Source organism: Lissotriton vulgaris, chromosome 7 (assembly GCF_964263255.1).
Source record: "Lissotriton vulgaris chromosome 7, aLisVul1.2, whole genome shotgun sequence".
Lineage (NCBI taxonomy): Eukaryota > Metazoa > Chordata > Amphibia > Caudata > Salamandridae > Lissotriton > Lissotriton vulgaris.
Genome location: NC_141695.1, coordinates 1,376,103,610 through 1,376,115,807, shown reverse-complemented (window position 1 = coordinate 1,376,115,807; position 12,198 = coordinate 1,376,103,610).

Here is a 12,198-nt window from a genome sequence, read left to right as displayed (position 1 = left end):
TTCCAACTGTTGCATACACATGAGATTGTTCCGAGAAGAAATATACAAACAGTGGACTAAAAGTCAAACATCTTTTGAAAACCTTATATAGATCACTCCCAAAATGGGTTTTGCCATTCTTTGGTGGATGTAGAAGGAGAATATATTGTTAGGTCTAAGATTTCTAAACTCACCGCCCCAATTCGTGATGAACACAGATGCATCACTAGCAGGTTGTGGGGCACATTCAGGATCTAGAGGTCCATGGAAAATGGCTTCAGTTCTTTCTTCCAAGGATAATGCGCTCCTCAGTGCTTGTTAGCACAGATAATGCAACAACAATTTACTACCAAAACAAGAAAGGTGGGACAAAGCCCAAAAATAAGTAAATGGATTCTGAAACATCATATCAAGTCTAGCATTGGGAGTCTGTCACAAATGGAAATTAGAGCAACATCAACTAACAGTCAGTTTTCAATCCTGGGGAAGACCAAACTGGGACTTGTTTGGGACATATCTCAATCGCAAGTGCAGATTTTATGCCAGCTAATACCGTCAGAAGGGGTCGTGGAGGAATGCCTTCCCTATACCCTGGACAGCAGTCTTCGCCTATGCATTTCCCCACTTCAATTAATTCCCAGATTACTGAACAAAACGAAAAGAGAGCCGTTCTGCACTTTCCTAACAGCCCCAACATGGCCTAGACAATACCGGTACACAGTGCTGCTTCACTAATTGGAACAACAGCATATTCCACTCAGATCGACATTGGGTCTCTTGACAATGAACATTGGCCAAATTGTTCATTCAACACTGGGATCTCTCAATCCCTATCTCCAGAAAACAATGAATGCCACTTATTGAATATTTCAGATGTTTGCAAAAAGACTCTAGCCAAAGTCCAGGGTGGAAACGGCTAACACAAATTATAAAGGTAAGTGGTCTAGTTTCTATATGTGATGTTCTCAAAATAGCATGCATCCCCTTCTTCTCCACTTGAGCACATCTTAGCATTCCTGTTATACCAGGCACATTTGGGCTTTTATCATCATTTGGTCAAGGTTCACATAGTGGCGATTCACGTTTTAGGAGACCCTCAAGACAATTGTCGCTCTCGTCTAGTAGGCTGGTAAAACAGTTCATTAAAGGTCTTTTAAAAACGTATCCCCGAACGACCTATCCCTTGGCAGTTAAATACAGTCCAGTTGACGAAGAGCCCATTTGAACCCATCCATAGAGTATCACTCAAATATATATCTGGGAAAATGGCTTTATTGTTGGCTTTGACTTCTGCCAGGAGAATAACGAGATTCAAGCTTTTACCATAATAGAACCATATAAGCAAATTAGAGATGACAGAGTCATATTGAGGACCAATCTTCGTTTTATCCCATCAAATTTTCATCTGAATCAGCCAATAGTTCCTGAGTCTTTCTTCCGAAATTGTACTAAAGAAGTGGAAATAGCACTTAATATGCTTGACATCAAGCAATGTCTCAGACTTTACTTTTGCAGAACTGAAATGTTCAGAAAAACAGATCAATTTCTAATAGCCCGTGGTCGTCCAAGAAAAGATGCAGTAGAGCTCGAAGGATTTCTGTGGCTATAGTTTTCTGTTACAAGAAGGCTAGACATCATCTACACGGCAAAGTCAGTGCAAACTTGATGAGAGGGGTATCTATTTCTACTGCTCTTTTCTCTGGACTATCATTACCAGATATCTGCAGAGCCGCTACATGGAGTATCATTAAGAGTAATGGGGTGACCCTGTAACCCTCAGAACCTAGGTGGGTAATTAAACAAATATAATGGTTCTGTCGGAAGAAAGTATTGGATTCTGTGACTACACTTATATGCTCATGTCTCTGAAAACATATGGTAGCACTATATAAAAACACACTGACCACACTGGTAGATAAAGTGATTATTTAGTCATACACTTTCTCAATGTTTTCAATTTGTTTTAGACATATGGTTTGCTGTCCAAACGATACATGAACATATACAATACAAAAACAACGTGGTTTGTGAACAAATAGTGCAGAATAAAAACATACATACATAAATACACAATGATTCAACTTAAAGGTAGTCAATTGTAAATACAATAGTCATTTAGGCAAAAATAAATTCTTTTGTTCCTAATAGACTTTGGGCAGTTAGATCTCAAATATGTTGCGTTAGCCAGAAACCGGTCCTAGGATGCTTGATTCCGGTCCAGGAAAGACATGGCTTGGCAGTTCGGGCTGGACTGTTCCCATGAGGCACAGGGTCAAGACTGATTTGCATATGGCCATGTCTGAACTGGGGTGGCTTGGTGAGCAAAAAAACGATGGATTAAACCCAGATCTGTGACTGGGGGTGAATGTTTTGCCATTGTGCAACATTCCGTCCATCATCTTGTGTGTTTTCCTGTCTGTCAAAACACAGCAGTTGTGTGTAATGTTTTTTTGATTTGTCTCTTGCAGATGAATAACTCGGAATGGGCAGCATCAAAGAAACATTTGCTGGTTGTGCTGTGCATAATTTATAACTCTAGGCTTCTGTGAGCTCCTCTTTAGAATTTTATGAAGCCTATCTTTTATTCACCACTGGAGCTGAATATACCAACAGTTGACTCTTCAGAGCAGAGAAGAGACATGGCGGTTAACGGTAGAAGGCAAGCTACATCCATTGAAAGCATCAGCTCCATGGCATCACCCTTTGTTGTCATCAGTAAGGAAAGCACTGGAGGACGTGCTCACCAGGCTCGTCTAAAACAGCCAGAAGGGACAGGCTCAAGGTCATGCAGTGTATCACATAGCTGAGCCTGCTCCACACAGAAAAAAGGGCAGACATATGAAAAATTCACCTTTCTATAAAATGTGATGTGCTTGAGAGACTTTGAATATCAACAATGAAAACCTTTAAAAAGAAAAAAGCCTTTTAGGGCCATATGTATCATTCCAATTTTCGATCGCAATTTCGGCGTTTGCAATCGCAATTTGGCTCAATGTTATGTATGAAAGAAAAACTGCCTCGCAAAATAAGGAATCGCAAAATTTGCGATTCCCTATTTTGCGATTGCATTTAAGGAATCGCAAATTGCTATTCCTTAAATGCACTCTAAGAAGCACAGAAAAAGTGCAATTTGGCCTTAAGGAATCTCAAATTACCACCAACTTCAAGTTGATGGTAATTTGCGATTTCTCTGAAAAATGATTTTATTTCCATTTTTCAATGTGTCATGTGGCGCACATACATGCCCTTAGGGCATGTATGTGTGCCACATGTACACACATGCACATTTCAGGGGTGCAACAGGGTGTCCTTTTGACACTCTGGCACCCTTGAAATTGCATTCTCAATTTGCGATTCTCTAATTGAGAATCGCAAATTGAGAATGCCTTCCCATTCATTCCTATGGGCCTCTAGGCCCATAGGAATGAATGGGGAGGTATTCCTTAATTGCGTATTGCAATTTGTAGTTAAGGAATATGTAGGATTCGCAAAATTATTTGCAAATCCTACATACATAGCGTTTTGCGATTCTCCAATTGCGATTCGTAAAAAATGGCAATTTGAGAATCGAAAAATCAAAGTTCGATACATATGGCCCATAACTACTATTCTGCAAATTTCCATAAAGCTCCCACCATGTGTGATAAATATATAAGGCTGCGAAATGGCATCAGTGCAGAAGCTTCAATGTGTCTTCCCTTTCTAGGACAGGGCAATGTGCAGTCTTTTCGCTTCTCTCCCTGTGTCAGGACACGCCTGGCCGTAGCGTGCATGGGGCTTTTCCCCGGGAGCCTGGAAGGGTGGGGGCGTATTTTCAGCAGTGGAGGTTGGTTTTGTTACTGGGGACCAGTTTTTCAGTAGTGCTACAATATTGGTCCACTGTAACAAAAGCAGCAATGCACACTAGAGCACCCCCCATCCCCCCCACGAGGCTGGCCTGACATAATTGCCAGGGCTACTTTGGGTTCTCAGCCCGAGCCTGCACTGTGTACATGTATGCATGTATTTTTGAGATATCCAGGTCAGGTGATTTTGCCAGAGTATGTGAGGGCACAGTGTGCATCTGGCACTTTACCAGACCAAAGTGAGAGGTTGATTTGCTTCAGGTGGAGACGGAGGCAAAAGATGGCAATCTACAGCCTTAAATTGTGTCTTGCCTTTGCCTAGGTAGCATGCTCCGAATTCTGTTTGCTGGGAGTCCCTCTGACCGACTGGCTATTCATTTGACTCTTTGTTGATAATCCCTTTTAAGCTTCAATTGGCGCGTGAGTAGAGTTTTATTAACAGTCTTGGCGGGGTAGGCACAGAAGAGCCTTCGGTTCACTGGATGTGTGATGGAGATCGAACCGGAAGCCATGCAACCGCCCCAGGCCCAAAGGTAAGATGGCGAATTCTACATGGGGCGCGTGAGTACAGAACGGCCCGTCACTTGACTGACTGATCGGAGAAGACAGTGTCAGCACGCTTTAAAATGTATGAAATGTAAAGGCTGATTATGAGTATTAACTTTGCGGTGGCGGTGGTTGTGTTTGAAACAAATATTTTTGTCTGTGCAGGTGATGGCTGGATATTACTGTTTATGAAGCTGCACGTGGGCGTCAATAATACATTTCCCAACCTCCCTGCATGAGATACAGACAGGAAGAGCTGTTAGACAGACCGTTTACCTTCTTATCCTTCTAACCCACTACCTTCGTGGGATGAGCTGCAGCATAAGACTGTCAGGCACCTAGATGTGGGCCTGGTTATGACTGGGGGTGCACAAGGGAAGTTGAGGCCATATAACTCAGACATGGAGAAAGCCTTAAGAAAAGGGGCTCCCACCCATGCGACGCACCACCAGTTCGGTAAAGCACCTGTAGGCACACTGAAGATTGGGTTATGCACTCTAGTGGTGATGATGAGAACTATTTTCCAGAAAAAAACCTTTAACATTGAGCACGTGGGAAACCTTAATAAATGATTGAAAGATCCTAAGAATAACCCCAGTCCAAATTAGGAATCTTAGGTGTGGTGATTGAAAGAAGCCCATAGGAAAATAAGATAACAAATTATAAACTTCAGGGACAGAGTCAGGGCTCTTGCTCGTAAGGATCAATTCCTTCTGATATGTTTCTCCTGCAAACCCAGAAACTGTCCAAAAAAACCTGGAGAATAAACCGAATTTTGAGTTTCTCCATACCAATGAAATGCACTAGTTGAATGTTATTGCTGAAATATGTTCTGTTAAAACTGATTGGACCAAGATAAATAAATGCAAACATAAGAAAGGAAAAACCACTGATATTGATAGAGATATGGTAATTGCTCACGAAGCATCATTAGTTCAAGGGTTATTGCCAGAGGTACAGGAACAAATCAGAACATTATGTATTGGGTGACAAAATAAGCATCTTTTGGAAATGGTTTCATTTGCAAATTATTGCATAGATGTGGAATAACAAATGAAGGTATGCCCTGAGACTGAACTAATGTCTTTTCACATACAGTATATCAGTAAACAGTATGGGGAGGGGCCAGGGAGGAATGAAATGACTATGTGATTCCTGAGGGCACGGTGGACGGGAAGGTGGGAGGTCTAGGCAGTGTACCCTAGAATTTGCCTGGCCAGCCTGAGAAATCTGCCATCACTTCTCTTCCACAAAATCAATACCCTCCCTTGTAAGAGCCCAATGGAAGCTAACTCCTCTGTAAATACTTTAATCCCTGTAGATCAGATGGAGGCGTGCTTACAATGTGCCATTAATGGAAGCCCTCTTGTACATTATTCATACTGGTGGTAGAAGACATGCACTGAAAACCTTAGACATTTCCCTCACTACTCCTCTGAGGTGGACAAATTGATGTAGATGCCATTCCTAACATATGTTCCTTACTACATTATTCATCCAGTGTCTATCTCTTTGGGTCAAATTATAGACCATCAAGCTGCTCTCTTGAGCGCGATCTCATCTGCCAGCCTCCTGCAGAGGGCTCTTTTCTGAAAGTGAATTATACTGTGTTTTATACTGGTTATGATTTCAATTTGAAAGTCCCATTCTGGTAGTTCTGCGTGTTTTCTGTTGGAAATGATTCCTGTGAAAAAGAGTACTGGAAAACCTTCACCGCAATCACAATTTGATGTGCTTGATCAAGTTTGTTTCACTCTAAGATCCAAATTTTCTACTGATGTGACTGATTGTAATTGCTGAACACTGTAAAAAGTAGGGTAAATCCTACGAAAAAGCTCCCCTATATACCACAATATCCTGATGAGGACAGGGATCCACCTTGTAATTGCTTTTCTACTGCAACAAGGGATTTTGGAGGCTACTGGAAAAACGTTGGTGATATAACTATTTTAATACAGATATTTTATCATCAGAAAGCATGTTAAAGAAGCCTTTCATTTTGTACAGGATTTACATGCCATAAATAAGTTTGTACTGCTGAGTTTTCATGTTTTACCAAGTCATAGATACTAGCGACTGCCGCATGGTTTATGGTTATGGATTTGTTCTGCTTCTTTTCTGTTCCTTACATCCCGTTAGCCAATATTAGTTGCTTTCTCATTTTCAAGTTCTCGATTGCCTCAGAGATAAACAGAGTTCTGTCTTGTCACAGGAACTCAAGAACGATATGGACACCATTGGCTTTCTAGAAGGAACCATGCTAGTTAAATCTTTTGACAGGTATGCACTCTTTTCAGGGTTGTGGGGTACTGTAGGAATTGGAACATGCTAGCATGGGCAAACTGTTGCAAGGTTATGCTATGATAGACACCCTGAACCTTTGCCTTTTTCTTTAGAGGCACAACAAGCATTCGCATCCTTGAACAAGCACTGTCCTTTGCAGCCATTTTAGGATTGTCCTATCATGCCAAACCTTTCACATTGTAGTGCCCGGGGAGGGGACGCTTTTCTGTGGATGTGTTAGTGCAAGATCACGGCTGCCAAAAGAAACAAATTGCTCATTAATCTTTTGCCCTGGTTGCTGTTGTATAATTTTAAAAGAGACCACAGTGGCAAGCAAGTCAGAGTGGTTGCTCACTAAAGACTGGTTCCATAGTTAGCCCGATAATACCATCTTAGTTGAGATGGCATGATTCGTGCCACAGATACCCACTGGCTTGCTCCCTATTCCCCTTCCATGCTCCAACAATATTGTCATACCTGTGCCACGTCTAAGCTGTCAGTACCAGAAATATTGTCAACCAAGACCACTCCCGCTGTTCCTTTGCCCTCCATGCGCAAATATATTTAATTCAAATTCCTCAATGTTATTCTCATGGCTATGCTCTAGTTGTAGTGTGCATCTTGTGTGGATCGATTGGAACCTATCCTTGTACCCCAGTTGTCTCTATTACTGCAGCTTGTAGCTAAAGAAATGCACGGTAGATTTCACCTCAAGGTTTTAACTCCCTCTGTTGGAGGTGACCAACGAACACAATTTGCATTCTCTGTACTTTAGGAATTGGGAAAAATGTTAGGGCTTAAAACACATCAGCAGTCCACTTATTGCCACGAATCCTCTTGAAAATTGCACTAGGACTTTGAAAAGAAAAATATGTATATTTGTGCAGACACTGGGCATTCGTGGCCCAACATTCTACGAGACCGGATCCAGGAAGTGCTTAACTTGAGCTGTTGACTGCCTGTTGGGACCACGGCACTCACTTTTGGTGACCAGCACTAATTTTTCCTCATCAGACATTTCCTGAGAGAGAGGGAAAAACACAGAACAAGTAAGAAGGAGAACGAAAACAATGGAAAACATTCACAAAGGGAGACATTCTTAATCTGCAAGAGTGAAAGGGACAGGGCGCTCCTGGCAGAGGAATTAAGAGGCCCTGGATTTATTCTGGACCCTGCCACCCTGGTCATTGGCGCACTGACATTCATTTGTGCTGATCGTCAGCTTATAAGCAGTGATTTGGGCACTAGCACTCTTTATTTGAGAAATAAAGCACTGGATCCAAGTGAATTTCTGGCAAATAAAATCTTCCCCCTAGACCTGGTGGTGAAGCTTATACCTCATCCTGCTCACCATGACCACAGTATGAAGTGCCACAAACTACCTGTCGAAATCCATGCAGACCACCAAACTGAGAGCCACTCGGCCTGCAACCTAAAGCACTACTGAATCTACAATCCGAAGTGCTCTGCTATCCAAAGCAACACAGTGCCTGGAATTTGATGTGCTTGTGACAATCCCTTTTTTCCTGTGAACCACACGTGTCCTGAGTGCCCCTGCTCAGTGGCCCTGCTCCTACCATTGCACCACAAAGTTATCATTAGAATGCAACTTCTCCTGTTGCCCACGGCTACGGCATGCACCTACGGTCTTGAGAAGCCTCCCAGCTACATAATCCCTCAATGGATCTAGCCAATCCCAAGCCTGCTTGTTTGTCTTGCTTCGTGATAGTATCTGGTGGAAGGTAGGCACAAAGTAATCCTGCTGAACTTGCTGCCCACTTCTGGGACAAGCATTCTCTCTGCAAAGTAAAACATTTCCTGAAAATTCTGGAGCAGCACAACCGGAATTTTAACCTTTCCTCATGCTGGGCATAACAGCCCAGAGACACTTCAGAGACTTCCCAGTTCCTTACTATACTGATCCCAAGTTATGGAGTGGGACTATTGATCCATGAGATATGCCAAATTTTCAAACTGTTGTAAGAAATATCAAAAACAGCAGAAATTGCCTTACTGTTGTACCCTGACCAATTAGTGGACCAACAAACTATGATTGCAGAGAACAGAATGGCTCCCAAGGAATCGCTCCTGATTTTGTCTTCAATGTCAAAGGTGAAGTTTGTGCCATTATGGGCACAGAATGTTGCACATTTATTCCAAACGTTTCTTTAGGCATACATGAACAAATCGATTACATCTGTGAACGTGTTAAAGGTTTGCATAGAATAGCTAATAGGTGTGCTTTCAGTGATGTTTCCTCAAGAGTAAAATACGTTACAGAGGATGAGGAATGAAGATGTAAGAAACTGTGTTGATCATTTGCATTGTAATCTACGTCCATGTCTGAGTCTGTAACTATACTGGTCACTAACCTAGCCAGGGGCAGGGTACAGTCCCATCTTCCCATCTGAAAATATTGAATAATGATGATTTGAATTCTAAATCTGATTCTAGATATTCAGAATGTTATGAATGTAATATGGGATAGAAATAAATGATTAGATGTCAATTTTCTTGTCAAGTTTTAATTCATATACATGCATGGATCGATGATCATAAGGTACTATCACACTTTCAGATGCGGTTTCAAGGGCACATAGGGACATTAGATCAGATATTCTGCTTCATTACCATTTGCTGGAAGTACATCACTATTAAAAAAGAGCATCTGTATGTGACCTTTATGGACATGAGGGCTGCATTCAATCTAGTACTAAGACATGTGCTTTTTGAGGTGCTGGTAAAGGAAGTGGTCTGATTAGAGTTACCAGGGTAACTCATGACCACTTCTCAGCCTTCCACACAAATGAAGAGTTGGTCAGACAGTAGAGAATACAAATCAAAGATGCTTTATTCAAGGTACACTCAAGTGGAGTACGGTCTGACCAGCCTCCTTGGATTGCTGCAGAGGGACTGACTTCAGCCAGTGTAAAAGTACATTAAATACATTTCAAACCAATGAAGGCACAACCCAGAATGGAAAATCCAATCCCCAGACAGCTAAAACAAAGAGGTACAGTAGGAAAAGTTTCAACTCTAAGGCTGGGTACACACCATCTGTAATTGAAGGTTGGTCTGCCCGTGCCCACCGCTGAGCTGGTGGTAGAAGGCCGATGCTCTATCTAGTGGGAAAGGTATGTGCTAATGAGGAAAATGTACTCAGTAAAAGACAGCGTTAAACCTTGAGAAAAAGAAAAAAACATAAGGAGACATTTATCAGCAAGCTAGAATTAGTTTCGATCACAGTTCAAAATAACAGCTCAACTCAAAAATGGTGCTGCAAATGCTAAGTTTAAATTAAGTAATATGCTAACAAAACTAATGCGTAGCGTTTATATTGCAACCAACCCTCCTTTTAGCAGAAGCTAACCAATTTAAGTTGAGAAACTAGGGAGAGTAACATTGCATGTATATAACAGATGGGCTTCAGAGTTCAGAACAATCCATGTACTCAGCATCAAGGGAAGATGAGTCTTCAAATATAACCTTGTCTATCTGCATAAAGCTATCTATTTCCTTCTGCGTCATAATCACAGCATTGGTATCATGGATGGGCGTCTTCTGCTTTGGGCTGAAAAGGATAACACAATAAGAGTGACAAGCCGGGAGACATTGTATGCAGAGGCAACACATGAGAAAAATACCAGTGACCACAGCTAGGAAAGCAACGATCTTCCAACCCCAGGACGTAAACATATCCCAAAACCACCCATATAGGGTTGAAGTACCATTTTCCTGGTGAATGTCAGATGAGAGTCTATGCAATTTCTGTACGGCAGCATATACATTGGGGCGTGGTTAAGTATGTACACACAGCAGCTACTGCCTATATTGTGACAGGCCCCTCCCTGATCAGCAAGGATGATGTCTAGCACCATCCGTTTTTTTAAGGTAACGAGGTTCGTGGCCTGGAACTCAGCATTGATGTTTGTCAGTATACCAGCTGTTGTAATAACAACCCCTTTAACAACCCTAGTTAACAGATGAATGTTAAGGCTATTAGACATGGGTCCTCAATAGGATACTAAACTCTTCATGGCATCCTCAAACTGTTGTAAGGCGGTATCTGCCTGATCTATATCCTTTGTGTCAATGACCCTTCTGACTCGGGGTAAGTATACACTCCTACGCTGCAACTGGTGATCTTTATGGTAATTGGGCGGAGCAACATACACCGGGGGAAGAAGAAAAGAGAGGGTACACCTACCAGACTATCCCCTAGGAAGCCAGAAATAAGCTTGGAATCCACAGACAAAATAGATGTTTAGGGGTATGATCAGATGAGGACTATTGATTGTGATGAGTGAGTAGGTACAATTGCATCTACTTTCCCCCACCTCTATCTCCCCCTTCCCCTGGACACAAAAGGCAGCTGTTGAGCTGACCACAGACACAGGTATTGGTTTTTTCTTAGTGACATTACGATCTTGGAAAGATTGGAAATACTCAGAGGTGTTAAACATCTCGAAATTGGCCATTTCCATTTGAAGCCATGAATTGTTCTTCACATCATCATATTTGCTTATACAGGAGTCTGGGGACAAAGTTTCAGAGATGTTTTGACCTGCCATACCTATAGGAGTAAAACAATGATGAAAACATATATAATCAACCACAGTGCGAGAATCAGCGGCTGTCATAACCTGAGTGGACTGGTGAACATGGTTGTGTATCATGACAAACAATTAAAACCATCCCTCACAACTTCCTCGGTATGACAAAGACATGGACAACAAATTATCACTTTTGTGAGTAAATGAGGAGAGCAATCCACATACCCAACAATTTGTTGTTAGACACATCATGAGCTTGAGGTAACCTTTATCTAAAGATATCATCTGTGTAAGTCTTTCGGTGCTTCCCTTTGTGAGGGGCCAAAATAACAAACGTGTTCAGGGGAAACAGGTGTTGTCCGAACCCAAGAGCGTACAGAATACTTTTCCTCCAAGACCCATAATATTCCCAACACAAATATTTATGCAATTGCAATTATTGATGCAAAACTATTTTACTTTTTGTGGACCAACCCCTCTCTGGGCGCGGAGGTGCAAATGGCTGTTCTTCCTCAGTAATGGGCCAACCAAACGGTACATTGTGAAGCAAAGAAAAGGGAATGCAATAGAACTGATGACAAAAAGGGGACAAGAGTTCCCAGTGTCAGTCTGAGCCTTACTGGTAGACTCCTATTGTTCATCAACATTGGCGCTCTTGAGCACCAGTGGTTGAGCTGCTCAGTCCTAGCTCATGATAATTCCCACGTTGTCCAGGATAATGTGCCCCCCTCCAAGGGTGAACAGCAAAACAGACAAGATGACAGACAGAATGTTGCACAATGGCAAAACATTTACCCCCAGTCAGAGATCTGGGTTTAATCCATCGTTATTTTACTAACCAAGCAACCCCAGTTCAGACATGGCAATATGCAAATCAGTCTTGACCCTGTCCTCATGGGAAGAGTCCAGCCCGAACTGCCAAGCCATGTCTTCCCTGGACCGGAATCAAGCATCCTAGGACCGGTTTCTGGCTATCAGCCTACATCAGCCAG